Source organism: Lissotriton vulgaris, chromosome 8 (genome assembly GCF_964263255.1).
Source record: "Lissotriton vulgaris chromosome 8, aLisVul1.2, whole genome shotgun sequence".
NCBI lineage: Eukaryota > Metazoa > Chordata > Amphibia > Caudata > Salamandridae > Lissotriton > Lissotriton vulgaris.
Window position 1 is genome coordinate 1,377,356,705 of NC_141696.1, and position 24,653 is coordinate 1,377,381,357.

Below are 24,653 nucleotides of genomic sequence, written 5' to 3' on the forward strand. Positions count from 1 at the left end.
GATTCAACAAAGCACAGGCATTGAAAAAGGCTCAAACTCAGAACTCTGAACTATGGCACCCAACATCCAGGAGCTTGCCATCCGGATCTTGGAGCCTTGTGCTGCTTTCGATCTATTCACACATCGGTCCACTACTGACATCATCTTATAAACCAACATTATGTAAATAGTTTTTTAATAAAATGTTTTACCCTGTTTCTTTGCTGGTGTGTTGTCTATATTTTTAATATTTGCATAGGGTTTGTCATTATTTTGTGCGGGATGGGTGATGGAGCCGAGCTGTCTTGCAGCTCTCATGGTGTGGAGCTCAGTTCATCTCACTATTTTCGTATTTCTCATGAAGGGTTGTTCCTAATATTTCTATTTTAGCGAGGTCAAAAAGAGATCCAATTAGTGGCCTACTGATTTTGCTCGATTACTTTTATTTTTTTACACGATTTTTCACTATCTGCAAAGACTAAACAGAGTATTGCGACTTTGTGCTTGTTTGTAAATAGAGAATGATCCAAAGAGAACCAATTCTAAAACAGTAAATGCTTGGACAACAATCAATCAAATGGAGAGACAAGCAGGCACGACGGATTACAACGGGGGCAAAGGCTTGCGTTAACTACCGTTCACTATCTGCAAAGAGAGAGTACTACTAAGACAAAAGAGGGGAGGGGGGGGGTGCAGCGTTCAAAGCACATCAGCGTGCATAAATACGAAAATGTTTTTATCTATCACGTACTTGACATTTTAAAGCTTTTCATATTTGCTATTAAAAAACCAATGAAATTCACAGAAATAACCATAGGTTATAGTGGATATATAGTTAGGAATTTGCATTTACAAAACCTTGAAAATTCAATGAAAAAACCATTGGTTTTAGGCCATATATAGTTAGGGATTTGCATTTACAAAACCTTATTTTACTCGCATAAAACCATTGAAATTCCATATATAGTTATAAGCGCTAACTATATATCGCGCACCCGCAATCCACTGCTGATGATGTCACATATTACATCATTCATGACATGGTTAGTGACATCACTGATGACATCACTGATGACATCTCAAATGACATCACTGATGACATCACTGAAAACATCTCATTTGACATGACTGATAACATCACTGATGATATCATTCATGTGATAATACGATGAACCTCTTCAGACTCTAATATAACCTTAGATACAATCAGTGTAAACAGACACTCACAGACTGTCACTCATCCATGGAGTTACTCACACACCTAGTCAGTCATGCAAAGAATCAATCACACCTCCATTTCCTCAACTATACAGTTATACAAACTTTACTTATTCAAACATATACTAACACATATTTACTCTATTATACAATCCCTGATACAAGTTCACAATGATCCATACAGCCACTCACACATTCACTGGCTCTTATGCACAGTTATTTATATATGTCAACTCTCACATGTACTGTGTTTTACATATGTACTTACTTTGACATGTAGCACTGAGATATCCATTCACTCACCAATGCACTCATGCACACAGTCAACCGCCCATACAGCTGTTTCCACATGCACTTTTGAAACCATACATCTAGTGAATCAACTGCTCACACATCCATGCACAGAGTCATACACCTCCCAGCCACCCACACACACACTCAGTATCCCATACAAATACTTGGGCAACCAATCAATAACCCATATAGTTACTCATATAGCTACTTATCAACACATGCAACAGTTTACAGAACAACAGACATAATGATGCACAAATTAAGACAGTTTAGTCACTAACCCATGCACTCAGTGAGACACATTTAATCACTCACTCATACAGTCAGTCATGCACCTACTAAATCCTTCATCCAGACACTTATATATCCACTCATTCTTCAATATGTAAGAGATATTTTAACTTTACAGAAACATACAGTCACTGGATGTTGTCATCAGTGATGTCATCAGTGATGTCATTTGAGATGTCATCAGTGATGTCATCAGTGATGTCACTAACCATGTCATGAATGATGTAATATGTGACATCATCAGCAGTGGATTGCGGGTGCGCGATATATAGTTAGCGCTTAAAACTATATATGGAATTTCAATGGTTTTATGCGAGTAAAATAAGGTTTTGTAAATGCAAATCCCTAACTATATATGGCCTAAAACCAATGGTTTTTTCATTGAATATATATATATATATATTTTATTTTTTTTGTCACTGAAAAAAACATAGGTTTCAGGGGTGTTATAGTTAGCTGGACATTTCACTCGTACGAAACCATTGAAATTCCACTGTTATAGTTAGTTCAGCTAACTATAACTCGCGCGCCCGCAATGCACTGCTGATGACATCACATATTACATCACTCATGACATAGTCAGTGACATCACTCATGACATTACTGATGAGATCTCAAATGACATCACTGATAATATCACTGATGAAAGCATCCAGTGAATGTGTGTTTTTCTAAAAATTAAATATGTTTTCTATATGTATATCTCAATTGAAGAATAAATGTGTATATAAGTGTCTAAATGGATGATTTTTTTGTAAAATTGATTGTATAACTGACTGGTTAAGTGAATCTTAGTGAATACATGGGTTACTGAGTAATGTTTAAATATGTAAATATCTGTATCAGTCTCTCACTTTGTGTATAAGTGACTGCATGGGTTGGTGAGTAGCTACATGAGTGTCTATATGGGTTATTACTTGTTTTTTCAAGTATTAGTATGAGTGTCTGAGTGTCTGTATGGTTCAGTAGGGGGTATTACTTAGTGCATAGATGCATAAATTAGTGAGTCACTGTTTTTATGTGTTGAAGACAGTATGTGTGCCGGACTGTATGGGTGGGTGAGTGTGTGTATGGGTGTGTTAGTGAGTGAATGGCTGTCTCAATAGTGTTTTTATAAGTAACTACATATATTTTAAACTAGTATATGTGAATATTGGTGTATATAAGTGAGCATATGTGAGAGTGAGAGATTGGAAGAGTTCCTGTATGAATAAGTATGTGTTACTATAAGTGATTGTTTAAAAGAGTAAGCATGTGTACGTTTCTGTAGAAGTAAGTGTGTTGGTGTGTGTATAACTGTATATGCAAGTAAATGGATCTTTGATTATTTATTAGCATGAGTGACTATGTGTGTAAGTAACTCTATGGTTCTACCGACGCACAAGATGGCTGCCGACACTTCCTGGTTTGGAGTGTTGACAGCCAATTAGCATACAGCTCGTGATCGTGAGGGTGTGCGGATCCTCCGCGGCCATAGATATATAAATATTTTTACTTTTGATTTTCTCAGCAACTACTGGACGGATTTACACCATTTAACATAAATGGCTTTTTCTGAACCAAGGGCTACCTTTTTGCCAAATTTGGTGTAATTCCGTCCAGCAGTTCAGGCTGTAGACGTGTCTAAAGTTTCCTATGGGAAATTGCATAGGGAAAACACGTTTTGGGATCCCCATTTTTCTTGGCCCCTGCTTGACGAATCACCCCGAAACTGAGGCCTGAGGTGACATGTCTGCAAACACGTCCTGTGGCGTGTTTTAGGTTGGAAATGCTAATTTCTAACCATAAAGTCCCTGAAACCTATGTTTTTTTCAGTGAATTTCAAAGGTTTTTTAAATGCTAATTCCTAAATATAATGTTCATTAAACCTATAGTTTTTTCAGTGATTTAAAATTATCATTCCATTCTCAACATTGTGAAAACAACCGATATCGCCAGTTTTCCAGCAAAAGCTTCCGCAAAACAAAAATCCCCACAAATGAGAGCAACAACTAACACTAATAATATGCTGAGTGGGTGTTCCGGTGCAAAAATAACACGAAAACACAACTTCTCAATATTTTTAACGAGCATCCAAATCTGCGGTGTGATTCAAAAACAGGCGATAAACTGCGTTAGCAGTAGGAATGTAACATCTGCCTATTACTAGTATAAAGTAGGACGTGTGAAAGGGAGCCCTGCCCAGAATCACATCTGAAAACCAACAAATGTCATAGAGCTACTGATCATGCACCCCTAACCCCCAAGGAGGCCACGAAACCCGCTGCCACCACAGCAGACCTTCCAAAAACGACATAGCCCCTCAGCCACACAATAGCTGAATGTTGCGAGATGTGGCAACCAAACATGTGTGAAGGACGCAAGTCACCCACCAATAATAATGTACACAATACCAAGTGTAGTGGTGATGTGCTGGACAGACCTCACTATGCAGAGCACAAATCTCTCCATGTGTACCTATACTGCTGGTGCTTGTAGTGTTAAGGACAGTGGATGCTACCATGTTACCTAAGGCAGTATGGATGATCTCGGTCATGTAACTGTGTCGTCGTCCCCTGTAAGCAGAAGTGCAGTGGGCTGGTCCAATGTACGCCACTCCAGCGTAGAAGTGTAAATAAATAGTCCGGGGCTGTGGGCGTGTGTGAAGGCCAAAGAGTCTGCCAGAGCGGCGGCCCTCACCCTGCCATGTGGCTGCCGCCATGACCGCGGGCCTCCTCGACACAGGCCCCCTGCGAACACAGCGCCACAGCACCGCAGAGTTATGTCTGTACAGACTAATGCCTTCGATCTACACTGCGGACAGCAGGGCTCACAATTCAGATGGCATCACGATTAAAGATGACGCAGTCCAGTAGGCAAGACACATTGCTCCCAGTGCGGCCAATCCAGACCACGCATCATCGCAGGCTGTGTGCACGCTGATCTCCAGCGGTACCACTAACTCAATGCACCACAAGTCTATGCCACGTGGCCTTATTAAGGCAGAATTCATTAGACAAAAGACACTGCTACCAGTGCGGCCCACCCGGACCACGCATCATTGCAAGGTGTTCACACGCTCAGTGCTTCAGGTGCCACTAACTCAGTGCACCATAAGTCATTGCAACATACCCTTTTTAAGGCAGAATTCATTAGACAAAAGACATTGCTACCAGTGCAGCCCTCCTGGACCACACACCATCGCAGGCTCCGCATACGCTGAATGCTTCTGATGCCACTAACTGTGCAGCTCAACTCAATGCCATTTGGCTGTGGGCCCTTGCTGACCACCGCCTCTGGCCTACACTGCGGTCAGCAGGGCTCACAATTAAAATCCAATCTTGATTAATTAATTACAGAGTCCAGTAGGCAACTAACTACAACGTCCCTAAAAACTACATAATATCCTTTAGTATCCTTGCTTCAAGAATTTTTTTGATATCAAATAGGGCTTTAGTACAATGACCAAATTTATCTTGGAAGTCCAAAGGAACTCTGAATGGCAATCTACAATGCGGACAGCAGGGCTCACAATTCAGATGGAGTAGCGATTGCAGATGACGCAGTCCAGTAGGCAAGAGACATTGCTTCCAGTGCGGCCCGCCCACACCACGCATCTTTTCTGGCTGGGCACATGCTGGCTGCCACACCTACCACTAACTCTATACAGCTCAAGTCAAAACCACGTGGCTGTAGTCCCTTCCTGACCACCGCCTCCGGTCTACAATGCGGTCAGCAGGGCTCACAATTCAAATTCAGTGTTCATTCAATAATTTTGACAATGTATTCCATACATATTTAATCTTTTGCTACCTACACTGCGGTCAGCAGAGATCACAATTTACATTGAGACATGATTTATTATTTGCAGGCAGAATGATACTCTATGTCCTCGGATTTTGTCAAGAGGGAGTGACAAAAAGCATTCCTTGATATCTGTGCTGACTACTGACATTGCGGACTGCAGGGCTCACAATTCAGATCGAGTTGCGATTGCAGATGACGCAGTCCAGTAGGCAACAGACATTGCTACCAGTGCGGCCCTCCTGGACCATGCATCATTGCTAGCTGTGCACACGCGGAATACTTCGGATGCCCCTACCTCACTGCACCACAACTCATGGACCCTTTATGATAGAATCTTTTGTGTATGATTTCAGATCTGCTGCCCCTACCTCAGTGTACCACAAGCATGTTTCCTTTCACGTGTGATCAAGGCAATAGCGTGTAAATCTGGACAAATAAATCATGATTGCTGCAATACTCCTGAGTGTGTCTTTTTTGCTTTACAAGCAACTTGCTGGCTATATATATATATATATATATATATATATATATATATATATATATATATATATATATATATATATATATATATATATATATATATATATATATATATATATATATATATATATATAGGAATCCCAGCCTGTCAAGTAAATGACAGGCAGCAGCAGGGTGCAGACCTCACAGCGTCACAGCAGACAGTTTAAAGGTAAAGCTCTCCAATAATCCAGACTCGAGTGAGTAGCAGGTTCAAAACATTTATTAACAGGTAACGCGTTTCACTCCACTGGGGAGCTTGATCACACAAAAGCACTCATAAAAGTGAAGATATATATAGAGCATGTGGGAGGGGCTTGATTGGGGAAAGGAAACGCCCAAAATTAAGAAAACAGAAAAATAAATAAAGCAACAGTGTCTACATTATCCTACATGTTTAGTTCACACAAGAAGCTGCATGTACCACATGAAAATAGCATGTTGAAGGTAAATCAGTGCAAAATGATAAAGTATAGAATTAAAGCAGTGAATTTTAAACAAAGCAGAAACAGCGCTATTCAATGAAAGCTAGTTGCGGTTGAATGACATGTAATATACCATGGGAGTCACGACATAGTGCCATTAAGAAGGTTACATGGGAACAACATTAGTAAACCACATGATCAGAGACGCGCTGAAGACAATTGCGGCATAGTGCCCGAAAAAACTATCTGCACATATTAGTCATTATAACACAGATGAGACTTATCACAAAGCGATGAATGGTCATATGAATAAGATAAACGTGGCATAGAATAACATGCTGCATGAGACATGTGAGCCAAGATAAAGGCAAAAGAGGAGAATACAAATTGCTAAAAATTAAGTGAAAAAAGTAAAAAGAGAATAGAAGAGCCCAACCACAAATGTGAAAAATAGCAAGTGAGAGGAGAGGGAAGACAACAGAGTAGGTCAACAAAAGATAATATATGGCGGCATCATGTGATGGTGGAAAACATAGCGACAAATCCTAGTCAAGAAAAAATGTAGCATAAATCTTGATTCTAAGGTTACGCCATGCTAAACATTTGGCCAATAGGCCAACAGACAAAAAGTTACGCCTAAACTGAGCGAAAGAGAGGAAAGCTAGAACATGAATAAGTCTACAGAGACCATGACCACCAAATTGTAAAGAAGAACAAGCATTTACAGGAAGCTTTTCAAATCTTCAGTCAAGTTGAGACCATTAGGGGCTTTGGTGTCGAGGGACAAAATGAGTTGGGTTTCACGCTGCCTGAGCATTTTCTCACGGTCACCTTCCCGACTAGGTGGGGGCACTGAACAGAGAACTGTATATTGGAGGTCTTTAAGTTTCTTGTTGTGGACCACCCCAAAGTGTCGGGCAACCGGGTAGCTGCTGTCACTGTTGACAATGGCCCTTATGTGCTGCAGCATTCTTTGATGCACCGGCAGTTTGGTACTGCCGATGTATTCTAAGTTGCATGTGCACTTAAGTTTATAGACCACGAACTCTGATCTGCAGGTGAGGTATTCCTTGATGGGAATAGGAGTGTTACTGAAAGCAGTAACGTAGTGAGTGGCATTGGTGGCAAAATTGCAAGCACCGCAGGAGGTGCATTTAAAGAAGCCCATTTTGGTGGTTTTGTTAGGTTTTGGAAGATTTTCAGGTGCAGTTCTATCGAGCGCATCACGCATGGATGGTGCACGTCGGAAAGTAATGGTAGGAGTTTCATTCAGTAGTGGGCCTAAGACTGGGTCAGTCAGAATAATAGGCCATTCAGTGCCTATGATGCGTCTGATTTTACGCTCTTGTGTGCTGAAGGTAGTTATGAGCCTGACAGTGCGTTGGGAATCATCCTGATTCTCATTGTTGCCAGTTGTCCGGAGCTCTCTGGGCTTAAGTAATGTGGCCCTATCAATTGATGAAGCTTTGGCCAAAGCTTGATCCAGTATGGCTCTTGAGTAACCCCTTTGCAGAAAGCGTTGTTTAGATTCCTCGAGGCATGTAGCAGAAGAATCAGGGTCACTACAGATTCTGCGAATGCGAATAAATTCGCCAAAAGGGATACTGCGGATGGTATGGGCAGGGTGGGAGCTATGTGCGTGCAGGATAGAATTTCCCGCCGTACTTTTTCGATGTAATTTGGACATGAGGGTGTTGTCCCTGATGAACAGTTGTACATCCAAGAATTCAGCTTCAGTACTGCTGAGGTTAGCAGTGAATTTGAGGTTCAGGGTGTTGTTGTTACAGTCTGATACAAATGAAAGGGCTTGATCTTGGGTGCCCTTCCAGATGATGCAGATGTCGTCTATGTAACGCCAGTAATGCGCGATACAGGGCGACCAGTGCGCATGTGTGGCTCTGAGCTCGTGCTCCTCCCACCAACCAACATGAAGACATGAATAGCTGGGGGAAAAACACGAGCCCATAGCCACACCGCGTAATTGCTGGTAGATGTTATTTTTGAAGCGGAAATAGTTGGAGGTCAGGCACAGTTTAACCATAGCAATCAACATAGAGTTATGTTCTCTAAAACAAATGGCACGTGAATTGAGAAAATGTTGACAAGCATTTACACCATGCTGATGGTTGATAGAGGTGTAGAGGGATTCGATATCAAGGATCAAAAATAAATAGTCACTGCACCAAACAATATTACCAATCTTGGTCAAAAAGTCGGTGGTATCTTTTAGAAAAGAAGGAAGGCTCGCCACGTGGGGCTGGAGAAAGAAATCAACGTATTTGGAAATATTTTCCGTCATACTCCCAATAGCTGATATTATGGGTCGACCTGGTGTAGGGGTAACAAGTTTGTGCACTTTAGGTAGAAAATACAGGTACGGTGTTACAGGATGATCTTTGGATAGAAAGTTACATTCATCCTTAGTTAGGAGGCTCAGTCTTTTCCATGAGGTTAGCTGTTTGCGTATTAGGTTCTGATTCTGGACCATTGCAAACTGTGATGAGAGGGCATAGCAAGTAGTGTCAGATAAGTGTCTTTCTGCTTCCAAGATGCAGTCCGTGGTTTTCCAGAGAACAGTGTTGCCACCCTTGTCAGCACTTTTTATAATGACATTGTTATCAGACTGTAATTTATTTATGAGTAGATTGTATTGCCGGTCATTGTATTTGAGTTGCTTCCGTTGCGTCATGATGGACCTGTTAAGAGCCTTTAGTTCAATAACAACACGGTCGCTGAAGATATCAACTACATCACGAGGCATGAGGGGAAAAAAGGTTGACTTGGGTCTGAAGTGTGTAGTTACTGATCTGTTGACATTGAGCACTTGGCTCACAGTGGGCGTAGTTTGAGACGTACCTTCGAATGCTAAGTCGTACAAGTCTTGCAAACCGGCATTGTCTTTGACTTGGAGGTTGGATTCCATATTGGAAGGAGTTGCTACGACCCCACTTTGTTGTTTACGTTTGGCCTCCAATTTGAAATATTTAATGAGTTTGATTTTTCTGACAAACTTGTATAGATCGATTCGGGTTTGATTGTAGGAAAATTTGTTAGGCGGGCAATAAGAGAGACCAAGAGACAAAAGCTGTTCCTCTGCCTTAGTGAGGATAGTGTCTGACAGGTTGATGACGGTATTGTCCACAGTGGAAATTTCTGTGCCAGTTCTTGTTTGTTTTTGCCTGCGAGGTATTTCTTTTTATGGTGCTTCCGCCTTGCGCGCCTGCGCTGGCTGGCTGATTGCCAGCTTGATTTGGAGGGTTCCGGGAGCGCAGGGAGTAGCGCCGGTCCTCGTTGACAAAACCCAACTCCTCTACTACGGTGTAATTGATGTCTGGGTCTAGGGCTGCAGATGTAGAGGTGCCTTCGTCTTCACTGTTTGAAGTTAAGGAGTTGATTGATATGGTGTCACTGTTGTCAATTGGAACGCCAGAGCTTTGGTTGGTTGTAATCGTTTTGCTGCTCGCAGTTTTGCTACTTTTAGATAGTGCTTTGCGCTTCAAATTATCGTATTTTCTTGAGAAGGTGAAAATCCTTCCAGTAGCGTAGTCGTTCTTATCTCTTGCAAATTTGGTTACTTTGCGCTCTATTATGCTGTCTTCCAATTTTTTTGTGCGGATATCGATCTCCGCTTTACTTTTGGCTATGAATTCCGTTTCTCCAGTAGCCTCCAACAGTGCCAATGTTTTGTCTATTTCCACTAGTAATTTGTCACGGTCTGATTCAGCGTACTTAATTAGAATATTCACCATATTCATAGAACTTTGCAGGCTGTTGTCCGCCCATTCCTGTAGCATCTGGGGGTCAGGGTTTTCATAGGTTGGGACTGTAAGGATTCTTAAGCCTCTTGGAACTCTATTGGCATCCCGGTATTTTTCCAGAGATTTCTTCTCCCACCACTTGGCGAGTTCACTTCTTAATAGCTTTTCCAGACTCTTCAGCAGAGTCTTAGCATCACTGTTAGCTGTGACTGGTGTTGCCTCATTAGTTTTGGGAATGTTAGTTAAGAGGCTTTCAAATCGAGCCTCAGCAGTGGCTTCCCTCGTTCTGAGTGCGTCACTCGATAGCATAGTAATTGGGTTAAATGCCCAGTCACGTTTTGTTTAAGGAGCTGAATATACAACTCGATCCTGCTTGTAGAAGTGGAGCAAAACTGTCTTTAAAGTATGTGACAAATCCCACGCCCCGCATGAGATGGACAAGAGGTAACTGACAGAAAAGCGGCAACACGCCAGTGACGGTCAGCAGGAATCGGCGCCTCGTGGTCCAGCCGAGAAAATCAATCAGCCGAACGCACAAGCACCACGCCTGATCAGACACACTCACCTCGTAGAAGCCGGCGATGATCGTTGTCAGAGCCGTGTAGTCCAGCGGGGGGGGCACAGCAGAGCTGATTCTTCGAATCCAAGAAAATATGCGTTCCAGACGGACGCAGGCAGCCGCGCCGGCGCTGTGCCTCGGTCAGCGGGAGGGTCCACAAGCCAGAAGCAGCTAATTCCGGCAAACAGATGTAAAGGAATCCCAGCCTGTCAAGTAAATGACAGGCAGCAGCAGGGTGCAGACCTCACAGCGTCACAGCAGACAGTTTAAAGGTAAAGCTCTCCAATAATCCAGACTCGAGTGAGTAGCAGGTTCAAAACATTTATTAACAGGTAACGCGTTTCACTCCACTGGGGAGCTTGATCACACAAAAGCACTCATAAAAGTGAAGTGAATCTGGACAAATAAATCATGATTGCTGCAATACTCCTGAGTGTGTCTTTTTTGCTTTACAAGCAACTTGCTGGCTATATATATATATATATATATATATATATATATATATATATATATATATATATATATATATATATATATATATATATATATATATATATATATTTATATATATATATATATATATATATATATATATATATATTACGTTTCACCACACGCTGACAAGCGTGAAAATGCACTCGAAATCCAGTAAATGTTCACCATCCAATTAAACCATCCAACAAGGTTCGTGGGTATATATTTTATTCCAGCATGGAATACAGTTCATAGAACTAAACCCCCAACGCGTTTCAGCGACAACTCGCCTTGGTCACGGGTGAGTAGTGTTCAGAAAAGTAAACATTAAATAAAGTTTTCAAAAACTTCATGTATGAACATAAACAAAGGACTGAGTGCATAAAATAAAACACAGAGGCCATCTTGGCATGGTCAAGTATTAATGATAGCAGATGTAAGCAGAAGTGCAGTGGGCTGGTCCAATGTACGCCACTCCAGCGTAGAAGTGTAAATAAATAGTCCGGGGCTGTGGGCGTGTGTGAAGGCCAAAGAGTCTGCCAGAGCGGCGGCCCTCACCCTGCCATGTGGCTGCCGCCATGACCGCGGGCCTCCTCGACACAGGCCCCCTGCGAACACAGCGCCACAGCACCGCAGAGTTATGTCTGTACAGACTAATGCCTTCGATCTACACTGCGGACAGCAGGGCTCACAATTCAGATGGCATCACGATTAAAGATGACGCAGTCCAGTAGGCAAGACACATTGCTCCCAGTGCGGCCAATCCAGACCACGCATCATCGCAGGCTGTGTGCACGCTGATCTCCAGCGGTACCACTAACTCAATGCACCACAAGTCTATGCCACGTGGCCTTATTAAGGCAGAATTCATTAGACAAAAGACACTGCTACCAGTGCGGCCCACCCGGACCACGCATCATTGCAAGGTGTTCACACGCTCAGTGCTTCAGGTGCCACTAACTCAGTGCACCATAAGTCATTGCAACATACCCTTTTTAAGGCAGAATTCATTAGACAAAAGACATTGCTACCAGTGCAGCCCTCCTGGACCACACACCATCGCAGGCTCCGCATACGCTGAATGCTTCTGATGCCACTAACTGTGCAGCTCAACTCAATGCCATGTGGCTGTGGGCCCTTGCTGACCACCGCCTCTGGCCTATACTGCGGTCAGCAGGGCTCACAATTAAAATCCAATCTTGATTAATTAATTACAGAGTCCAGTAGGCAACTAACTACAACGTCCCTAAAAACTACATAATATCCTTAAGTATCCTTGCTTCAAGAATTTTTTTGATATCAAATAGGGCTTTAGTACAATGACCAAATTTATCTTGGAAGTCCAAAGGAACTCTGAATGGCAATCTACAATGCGGACAGCAGGGCTCACAATTCAGATGGAGTAGCGATTGCAGATGACGCAGTCCAGTAGGCAAGAGACATTGCTTCCAGTGCGGCCCGCCCACACCACGCATCTTTTCTGGCTGGGCACATGCTGGCTGCCACACCTACCACTAACTCTATACAGCTCAAGTCAAAACCACGTGGCTGGGCTCACAATTCAAATTCAGTGTTCATTCAATAATTTTGACAATGTATTCCATACATATTTAATCTTTTGCTACCTACACTGCGGTCAGCAGAGATCACAATTTACATTGAGACATGATTTATTATTTGCAGGCAGAATGATACTCTATGTCCTCGGATTTTGTCAAGAGGGAGTGACAAAAAGCATTCCTTGATATCTGTGCTGACTACTGACATTGCGGACTGCAGGGCTCACAATTCAGATCGAGTTGCGATTGCAGATGACGCAGTCCAGTAGGCAACAGACATTGCTACCAGTGCGGCCCTCCTGGACCATGCATCATTGCTAGCTGTGCACACGCGGAATACTTCGGATGCCCCTACCTCACTGCACCACAACTCATGGACCCTTTATGATAGAATCTTTTGTGTATGATTTCAGATCTGCTGCCCCTACCTCAGTGTACCACAAGCATGTTTCCTTTCACGTGTGATCAAGGCAATAGCGTGTAAATCTGGACAAATAAATCATGATTGCTGCAATACTCCTGAGTGTGTCTTTTTTGCTTTACAAGCAACTTGCTGGCTATATATATATATATATATATATATATATATATATATATATATATATATATATATATATATATATATATATATATATATATATATATATATATATATATATATATATATATATATATATAGGAATCCCAGCCTGTCAAGTAAATGACAGGCAGCAGCAGGGTGCAGACCTCACAGCGTCACAGCAGACAGTTTAAAGGTAAAGCTCTCCAATAATCCAGACTCGAGTGAGTAGCAGGTTCAAAACATTTATTAACAGGTAACGCGTTTCACTCCACTGGGGAGCTTGATCACACAAAAGCACTCATAAAAGTGAAGATATATATAGAGCATGTGGGAGGGGCTTGATTGGGGAAAGGAAACGCCCAAAATTAAGAAAACAGAAAAATAAATAAAGCAACAGTGTCTACATTATCCTACATGTTTAGTTCACATGAGAAGCTGCATGTACCACATGAAAATAGCATGTTGAAGGTAAATCAGTGCAAAATGATAAAGTATAGAATTAAAGCAGTGAATTTTAAACAAAGCAGAAACAGCGCTATTCAATGAAAGCTAGTTGCGGTTGAATGACATGTAATATACCATGGGAGTCACGACATAGTGCCATTAAGAAGGTTACATGGGAACAACATTAGTAAACCACATGATCAGAGACGCGCTGAAGACAATTGCGGCATAGTGCCCGAAAAAACTATCTGCACATATTAGTCATTATAACACAGATGAGACTTATCACAAAGCGATGAATGGTCATATGAATAAGATAAACGTGGCATAGAATAACATGCTGCATGAGACATGTGAGCCAAGATAAAGGCAAAAGAGGAGAATACAAATTGCTAAAAATTAAGTGAAAAAAGTAAAAAGAGAATAGAAGAGCCCAGCCACAAATGTGAAAAATAGCAAGTGAGAGGAGAGGGAAGACAACAGAGTAGGTCAACAAAAGATAATATATGGCGGCGTCATGTGAAGGTGGAAAACATAGCGACAAATCCTAGTCAAGAAAAAATGTAGCATAAATCTTGATTCTAAGGTTACGCCATGCTAAACATTTGGCCAATAGGCCAACAGACAAACAGTTACGCCTAAACTGAGCGAAAGAGAGGAAAGCTAGAACATGAATAAGTCTACAGAGACCATGACCACCAAATTGTAAAGAAGAACAAGCATTTACAGGAAGCTTTTCAAATCTTCAGTCAAGTTGAGACCATTAGGGGCTTTGGTGTCGAGGGACAAAATGAGTTGGGTTTCACGCTGCCTGAGCATTTTCTCACGGTCACCTCCCCGACTAGGTGGGGGCACTGAACAGAGAACTGTATATTGGAGGTCTTTAAGTTTCTTGTTGTGGACCACCCCAAAGTGTCGGGCAACCGGGTAGCTGCTGTCACTGTTGACAATGGCCCTTATGTGCTGCAGTATTCTTTGATGCACCGGCAGTTTGGTACTGCCGATGTATTCTAAGTTGCATGTGCACTTAAGTTTATAGACCACGAACTCTGATCTGCAGGTGAGGTATTCCTTGATGGGAATAGGAGTGTTACTGAAAGCAGTAACGTAGTGAGTGGCATTGGTGGCAAAATTGCAAGCACGGCAGGAGGTGCATTTAAAGAAGCCCATTTTGGTGGTTTTGTTAGGTTTTGGAAGATTTTCAGGTGCAGTTCTATCGAGCGCATCACGCATGGATGGTGCACGTCGGAAAGTAATGGTAGGAGTTTCAATCAGTAATGGGCCTAAGACTGGGTCAGTCAGAATAATAGGCCATTCAGTGCCTATGATGCGTCTGATTTTACGCTCTTGTGTGCTGAAGGTAGTTATGAGCCTGACAGTGCGTTGGGAATCATCCTGATTCTCATTGTTGCCAGTTGTCCGGAGCTCTCTGGGCTTAAGTAATGTGGCCCTATCAATTGATGAAGCTTTGGCCAAAGCTTGATCCAGTATGGCTCTTGAGTAACCCCTTTGCAGAAAGCGTTGTTTAGATTCCTCGAGGCATGTAGCAGAAGAATCAGGGTCACTACAGATTCTGCGAATGCGAATAAATTCGCCAAAAGGGATACTGCGGATGGTATGGGCAGGGTGGGAGCTATGTGCGTGCAGGATAGAATTTCCCGCCGTACTTTTTCGATGTAATTTGGACATGAGGGTGTTGTCCCTGATGAACAGTTGTACATCCAAGAATTCAGCTTCAGTACTGCTGAGGTTAGCAGTGAATTTGAGGTTCAGGGTGTTGTTGTTACAGTCTGATACAAATGAAAGGGCTTGATCTTGGGTGCCCTTCCAGATGATGCAGATGTCGTCTATGTAACACCAGTAATGCGCGATACAGGGCGACCAGTGCGCATGTGTGGCTCTGAGCTCGTGCTCCTCCCACCAACCAACATGAAGACATGAATAGCTGGGGGAAAAACACGAGCCCATAGCCACACCGCGTAATTGCTGGTAGATGTTATTTTTGAAGCGGAAATAGTTGGAGGTCAGGCACAGTTTAACCATAGCAATCAACATAGAGTTATGTTCTCTAAAACAAATGGCACGTGAATTGAGAAAATGTTGACAAGCATTTACACCATGCTGATGGTTGATAGAGGTGTAGAGGGATTCGATATCAAGGATCAAAAATAAATAGTCACTGCACCAAACAATATTACCAATCTTGGTCAAAAAGTCGGTGGTATCTTTTAGAAAAGAAGGAAGGCTCGCCACGTGGGGCTGGAGAAAGAAATCAACGTATTTGGAAATATTTTCCGTCATACTCCCAATAGCTGATATTATGGGTCGACCTGGTGTAGGGGTAACAAGTTTGTGCACTTTAGGTAGAAAATACAGGTACGGTGTTACAGGATGATCTTTGGATAGAAAGTTACATTCATCCTTAGTTAGGAGGCTCAGTCTTTTCCATGAGGTTAGCTGTTTGCGTATTAGGTTCTGATTCTGGACCATTGCAAACTGTGATGAGAGGGCATAGCAAGTAGTGTCAGATAAGTGTCTTTCTGCTTCCAAGATGTAGTCCGTGGTTTTCCAGAGAACAGTGTTGCCACCCTTGTCAGCGCTTTTTATAATGACATTGTTATCAGACTGTAATTTATTTATGAGTAGATTGTATTGCCGGTCATTGTATTTGAGTTGCTTCCGTTGCGTCATGATGGACCTGTTAAGAGCCTTTAGTTCAATAACAACACGGTCGCTGAAGATATCAACTGCATCACGAGGCATGAGGGGAAAAAAGGTTGACTTGGGTCTGAAGTGTGTAGTTACTGATCTGTTGACATTGAGCACTTGGCTCACAGTGGGCGTAGTTTGAGACGTACCTTCGAATGCTAAGTCGTACAAGTCTTGCAAACCGGCATTGTCTTTGACTTGGAGGTTGGATTCCATATTGGAAGGAGTTGCTACGACCCCACTTTGTTTGCGTTTGGCCTCCAATTTGAAATATTTAATGAGTTTGATTTTTCTGACAAACTTGTATAGATCGATTCGGGTTTGATTGTAGGAAAATTTGTTAGGCGGGCAATAAGAGAGACCAAGAGACAAAAGCTGTTCCTCTGCCTTAGTGAGGATAGTGTCTGACAGGTTGATGACGGTATTGTCCACAGTGGAAATTATCTGCGCCAGTTCTTGTTTGTTTTTGCCTGCGAGGTATTTCTTTTTATGGTGCTTCCGCCTTGCGCGCCTGCGCTGGCTGGCTGATTGCCAGCTTGATTTGGAGGGTTCCGGGAGCGCAGGGAGTAGCGCCGGTCCTCGTTGACAAAACCCAACTCCTCTACTACGGTGTAATTGATGTCTGGGTCTAGGGCTGCAGATGTAGAGGTGCCTTCGTCTTCACTGTTTGAAGTTAAGGAGTTGATTGATATGGTGTCACTGTTGTCAATTGGAACGCCAGAGCTTTGGTTGGTTGTAATCGTTTTGCTGCTCGCAGTTTTGCTACTTTTAGATAGTGCTTTGCGCTTCAAATTATCGTATTTTCTTGAGAAGGTGAAAATCCTTCCAGTAGCGTAGTCGTTCTTATCTCTTGCAAATTTGGTTACTTTGCGCTCTATTATGCTGTCTTCCAATTTTTTTGTGCGGATATCGATCTCCGCTTTACTTTTGGCTATGAATTCCGTTTCTCCAGTAGCCTCCAACAGTGCCAATGTTTTGTCTATTTCCACTAGTAATTTGTCACGGTCTGATTCAGCGTACTTAATTAGAATATTCACCATATTCATAGAACTTTGCAGGCTGTTGTCCGCCCATTCCTGTAGCATCTGGGGGTCAGGGTTTTCATAGGTTGGGACTGTAAGGATTCTTAAGCCTCTTGGAACTCTATTGGCATCCCGGTATTTTTCCAGAGATTTCTTCTCCCCCACTTGGCGAGTTCACTTCTTAATAGCTTTTCCAGACTCTTCAGCAGAGTCTTAGCATCACTGTTAGCTGTGACAGGTGTTGCCTCATTAGTTTTGGGAATGTTAGTTAAGAGGCTTTCAAATCGAGCCTCAGCAGTGGCTTCCCTCGGTCTGAGTGCGTCACTCGATAGCATAGTAATTGGGTTAAATGCCCAGTCACGTTTTGTTTAAGGAGCTGAATATACAACTCGATCCTGCTTGTAGAAGTGGAGCAAAACTGTCTTTAAAGTATGTGACAAATCCCACGCCCCGCATGAGATGGACAAGAGGTAACTGACAGAAAAGCGGCAACACGCCAGTGACGGTCAGCAGGAATCGGCGCCTCGTGGTCCAGCCGAGAAAATCAATCAGCCGAACGCACAAGCACCACGCCTGATCAGACACACTCACCTCGTAGAAGCCGGCGATGATCGTTGTCAGAGCCGTGTAGTCCAGCGGGGGGGCACAGCAGAGCTGATTCTTCGAATCCAAGAAAATATGCGTTCCAGACGGACGCAGGCAGCCGCGCCGGCGCTGTGCCTCGGTCAGCGGGAGGGTCCACAAGCCAGAAGCAGCTAATTCCGGCAAACAGATGTAAAGGAATCCCAGCCTGTCAAGTAAATGACAGGCAGCAGCAGGGTGCAGACCTCACAGCGTCACAGCAGACAGTTTAAAGGTAAAGCTCTCCAATAATCCAGACTCGAGTGAGTAGCAGGTTCAAAACATTTATTAACAGGTAACGCGTTTCACTCCACTGGGGAGCTTGATCACACAAAAGCACTCATAAAAGTGAAGATATATATAGAGCATGTGGGAGGGGCTTGATTGGGGAAAGGAAACGCCCAAAATTAAGAAAACAGAAAAATAAATAAAGCAACAGTGTCTACATTATCCTACATGTTTAGTTCACATGAGAAGCTGCATGTACCACATGAAAATAGCATGTTGAAGGTAAATCAGTGCAAAATGATAAAGTATAGAATTAAAGCAGTGAATTTTAAACAAAGCAGAAACAGCGCTATTCAATGAAAGCTAGTTGCGGTTGAATGACATGTAATATACCATGGGAGTCACAACATAGTGCCATTAAGAAGGTTACATGGGAACAACATTAGTAAACCACATGATCAGAGACGCGCTGAATCTGGACAAATAAATCATGATTGCTGCAATACTCCTGAGTGTGTCTTTTTTGCTTTACAAGCAACTTGCTGGCTATATATATATATATATATATATATATATATATATATATATATATATATATATATATATATATATATATATATATATTACGTTTCACCACACGCTGACAAGCGTGAAAATGCACTCGAAATCCAGTAAATGTTCACCATCCAATTAAACCATCCAACAAGGTTCGTGGGTATATATTTTATTCCAGCATGGAATACAGTTCATAGAACTAAACCCCCAACGCGTTTCAGCGACAACTCGCCTTGGTCACGGGTGAGTAGTGTTCAGAAAAGTAAACATTAAATAAAGTTTTCAAAAACTTCATGTATGAACATAAACAAAGGACTGAGTGCATAAAATAAAACACAGAGGCCATCTTGGCATGGTCAAGTATTAATGATAATGTGCCAAAGAGAAAGACATATCCATTCGCCTGTCTGATTCTTGCAATACTATATACTGACACCTCTTGCTAATATCACAACAGTGTGTCGAATATCCACACCTTAATAAATCATACATTTTAACCCAAGTGGGGAAAGACATTTCTATTTGTGAAAAAATCCATGCTGTCATCTTCAATCATGAAAAATAATATACAATCACATTCAAGGTAGCACGAAGTGCATGTAATAATCAGGTGCATTTGGGTGACACTGAGGAAACCGGGCTATGTGTATCCCAAAAGGGAGAGGGTCTACCTGCTGGGTCCCATGGGGAACATATATGCAGCTTAGGTCACACAGTTTCAAAGTCAATCATATTCAAAAAATAATTAATTCAACCAATATCATGAAGACGAGTCTTTGAATCCCAAGTGGGAAATAATGAGCATGACCCCATGGGGTAATCAAATCTTCCGCCCGGTCTGATCTCCACAGATATGTGTCACCTATAGAAAAACAAGAACGTCCTTTGTCCTTTGTTTATGTTCATACATGAAGTTTTTGAAAACTTTATTTAATGTTTACTTTTCTGAACACTACTCACCCGTGACCAAGGCGAGTTGTCGCTGAAACGCGTTGGGGGTTTAGTTCTATGAACTGTGTTCCATGCTGGAATAAAATATATACCCACAAACGTTGTTGGATGGTTTAATTGGATGGTGAACATTTACTGGATTTCGAGTGCATTTTCACGCTTGTCAGCGTGTGGTGAAACGTAATACATACAGGGTGCCCTTGACCCTGGTGTGCACCGCAGTCCGAGGGTCCCGGTTTCTCAAAGGATGTGAACTGTGTGTATATATATATATATATATATATATATATATATATATATATATATATATATATATATATATATATATACCCGTTCTGATCTTCCACGATCTGCGGTGCACTCTTCAACGGGTGCGGAAAGCAGTCGTGGACACCGCTCAATATTGCAGCTCCAAAATCCTTCGTTTTCAAAAGGAATAATCCGCACTCACAGGGTATGTTTCAGAGGTTATTTTATTAACAAGCAACAGACGGGGCCGCGTTTCGGCAAAGTGCCTTCTTCTATGTCCTATGTATTATTTCCTTGGTCCACGTGGGAGTAGAGGGTTGTCCTTTTTAGATAACACATATCACATATAAGTGGGAGCATTTTTTATATTTTCATATTTTTATTTTTGTATTTGTATGCTTGCAATAAATTTTGATTAAAAAATTAACTGTCAAATCTACTTTCTAAGGTTAGACCTATTGGCTATCCCAATGCTTGTTACATTTTACACCTCCAAGTTAGATCTTGCCCACCCTGCCATCAGTATATCCCATAAATGTGTGTCTAAACCCCTCAAGATTACTTTGTATAATAGGCCGGTAGAGAGCAGTCTTCTCTATCCTCTAGCAGTCCTAATCCAAACTAAAAGATGGTGCACACCGAATAATGCAAACGTGTATATATGAATATTCAAGTTTTAAAAAGTGACTGAAGAAGTAGTACATATGCACATTCTTTAAAGAATCAAGAATATAATGTAGAAAGCTCCATATAAAGATAGGACAACATTTATTTACACTATATTGCATATTTGGAACTTTGCTTGTACCTTTTGAATTAGATTTTTTGGCTGAGAATTTGCATCAGTTCATTTTAACACTTCCAACTGCATCACTTTGAAATTGAAGTGTGTTTCATTGAAATAAATCAAGTTTGGTATTACTGTGAAAAGCAACAGTTTAACATTGTTTCTCATGAAATAGGCAAAAAATAAACGAACTCTTATCAACACACCCTAAATAACCAAATTTGTAACTATGACTCTAAACATAATCAATCATATAGGTTGAACCTATACCCTTAGCCCTTTAACCGATAGTTCCTTAACCCCAACACTGAATCTTAAATCTGAATACCCAGACCCTTAACTTTGTGCTCACAACCGCATATAGAAACCCTTAATTGTATCACCCAAACCCTTAAATCTACACCATAAACCATGTACACTATCCCCAATCTCTAAACCCCTAACCTCATAGCCTTACCCCCCTAAACTTTTAACCCTTTAGACCATGACCCCTTAACCCGCACCCCAACCCATAACTTTTAATCTGTAACCATGTATCCGTAACACATGTATTTATATATTTAAAAGATGTATAACGCGAGCAGCTACCCAGGAGAGTTTCCCGGTGCTGAAAATGGAAAACATTACCCATAAAATTTACCCTATACTATCTTCCATTTACCATATACCCTATGGGCTACACCCCAGAACCTTTAAGCCTTTAGCTCAAACAATAAAGCCAATACCATTAGCCCCAACCCCTAACACCATATCTTTACCCCTTAAACTGCCAGCCCTGTACCCATATAATTAGCCCCTAGCTCCAAAACCTTATCCCTGTACTCCAAACCCTTAACACTATACTCCAAAACTTTGATCATATACCCCAAACCATTGTATCTTTAACCCTAATCCCTATCTCTGCTCCCATGCACCCTTGACCCCTATACCCTGTTATCTAATCCTATACTCCTCTCTGCATACTTTCAACCATTATAACCTATACTTTCAACCCTTAACCCCAAAGTCTTAATCCCTAAAGCCCATTTGCCCGTACACTCACTTCAATATATTTTGGGAAAACTTTGGGAAGTATTTTTAGAACAAATAATTGGGAAGTCTTATTGTTAGAAGTGATAGTTCCAATGTTTTGAACCAATGCAATGCCAGTGTAGACCATGGGGTAGGGTCCCAACAAGGTAACAGTTTTATAGTATTGTGAAATGTAATAAAATGTGTGTATGAGTGGCCATTCGAAGAGCCACAATTAACCTTTACTCAATCAAAGAGTACATCATTTCTCTGTAAAGATACTATACTATGATCAAAAGGGAATCTTTGCTTTGGTGGATTGTGGGTATTCAAACACATATAAGGTGTGCCTGACCCTGCTTTTGTTGTGAACTTTTCACTGCACTAGTTCTCCACCCATCCACAGTTACATCCAGGCAAACATTGGCCTATTTAGAATATTGAAAACTACTATAACATGGGGAAGCAAGAGATGTAAGCATGGGACCAGTTTTAAAGGGTATGAAAAATAATTAATTAATGCTCACCTCAACTCTTTTGTATAACATTGGAGCAGGGTGGAGAGTTTTTCTAGCAAGAGGGCAGGTTTAATACTTACAATGCAAAGCAAGAGGCTAGGTTTAAAATGCATAAAACATTTTAGAACGAGCATTGGGAAAGACAATAGGTATTGTGTTGGCCACAAGCCTTCTGCAAATTCTTATTTTTTTTTGTCATGGGTTTTTGCAGACTTTTATAATTTGGGAACATGCTGTGCCCTCGTCATCTAAAAATAAAATCATTTGCTACAGACAAAAACGTTTTTAGGGTATAAAAACACGTATTACCATAGTAATCCCTGGCACTGAAGATAAAGAAAGAAAGAAAGAAAGAAAGAAAGAAAGAAAGAAAGAAGAAAGAAAGAAGGTAAGAAGGAAAGAAAGGTTAATATCAAAAGAGAGACAGCAAGAAAGAAGGAAAGCAGTAAAGAAAAAAGCACAGAAAGAAAGAAGAAAAGAAGGAAGGAGGGAAGGAATGAAAGAGAAAAAGGTAAAATGTGGATAACTTAATACATAACAGTTTCAAATTGACACAGTCTGCATGGTCTGAAAAAGCAGCAGTCAGAAAAGCAGAACACTGCAACAGAAATTTACGACAGCATTGGCATGAGATGGGATCAGAAGCATCCTACTATCACATCAGGCTAACACAAAGGCAACACTAAAGTGATTATAAAGTAAAAGCAAAAAGACTAATATTGAAGGAACTAGCTTGTGTGCAGATATGCTCCTATTGAGAGAGCAAAATGCAATCCCAGGCAAGTTTTCTTTAACAAATTAAACACTGGGTACAAGTAAAATCAATCATAGCCTGTTGGGTCTGAATGGAGCAGATTTGAAAGACAAAGTTAACTGGTGGTCCCGGCAATCACATGCTATAGAGCAATAGACATACTTTAATAGGATTAATGCCCATATTAAACCTTCTGCTTCCTTTTTAGGTCTCGCCTAGCGATGCAGCGCATGCGTTGCTCGCCTTGGTGAGATCTATTGTTGTGGGGGTTGCGTCCGAAGGGGGACAGCAGATGTGATGCTGCCGTGCCTGCCCGAACAGCGGATTATGCACGTGCACGTCGTCTCGCTGTGTCTCTTCTGCCTTGTTATTTATTGTACTGGGCTTTTAGAGACACTTCTTCTGTCTCAGCCGGTACTCCTGTGCACCTCCACCGTGTCATCGCTAGATGGAGGGGAGACTTGCGATTCAGACAGGCCTGTGCTGGCCTCTTGACTACAAGCACACATACTCTTCCTCTCCTCTACCTGGGCAGTGACCTGCAGTGGTCTCCTTCACTGGCTTGCAGTCCCGCCAACATGACAGTGCCTGGCCTCCGCTGCACTATCAGCCACATCACCTCTGTGCTGCCGGGACTTTACTTCTCTGGCCCCCCTCGCTGGCCTGGCTTTGCACACAAAGATGTCACAGAGGTCCGTCCTCGACCGGGATGTCGTCACCTTCGTGACGCCCCAACTGCTGCACCTCCAGGCTCCTTCACATGGCGATGCACGGTCTGTTGCCGTAATTAATATTTACTTTATTTATTTCCAAAATGTATACAGCGCATAGCTGCCCCAGTGACTAGTCGTCCCAGAGGTACCCAAGCAAATGTCAATAGACCACTCCAACCCAAGGAAGTAACCTACGCAGGGAAAAGCCAGGTCTTTATGGCCTTTAGAAATGTCAAGAGGTTCTGAAGTCCTCTAATTAAGATCGGGAGGGAGTCCCAGAGGTGCGTAGCCTGGACCTTGAAAGAGCGGCCCCCTGCTCTGGCTCTTTGAAATCGGGGGATACAAACTGAGCCAGAGTTGGCAGAGTGCAGGGGGTGATTTGGCACATATTGGACCAGAAGATAAGTGAAGATCGACGGTCCTTGTTGTGTCAGAATTTTGTGGGCTACCCACAAAGTCTTAAAGTGAATTCTATTAGCAATCAGCAACCAATGAAGCTTAGGCAGAAGGTTAGCAACCGAACAAGATTTAGGAAGTGCTAGCAGGGCACGAGCTGCAGCATTCTGAATTCTTTTGAGGCGAGAGATGAGGATATGGTGGCACCTTGGTAAAGCGAATTGCCATAGTCCAACCTCGATAGGCACTCCGATTCTGCTTATGCCCGACA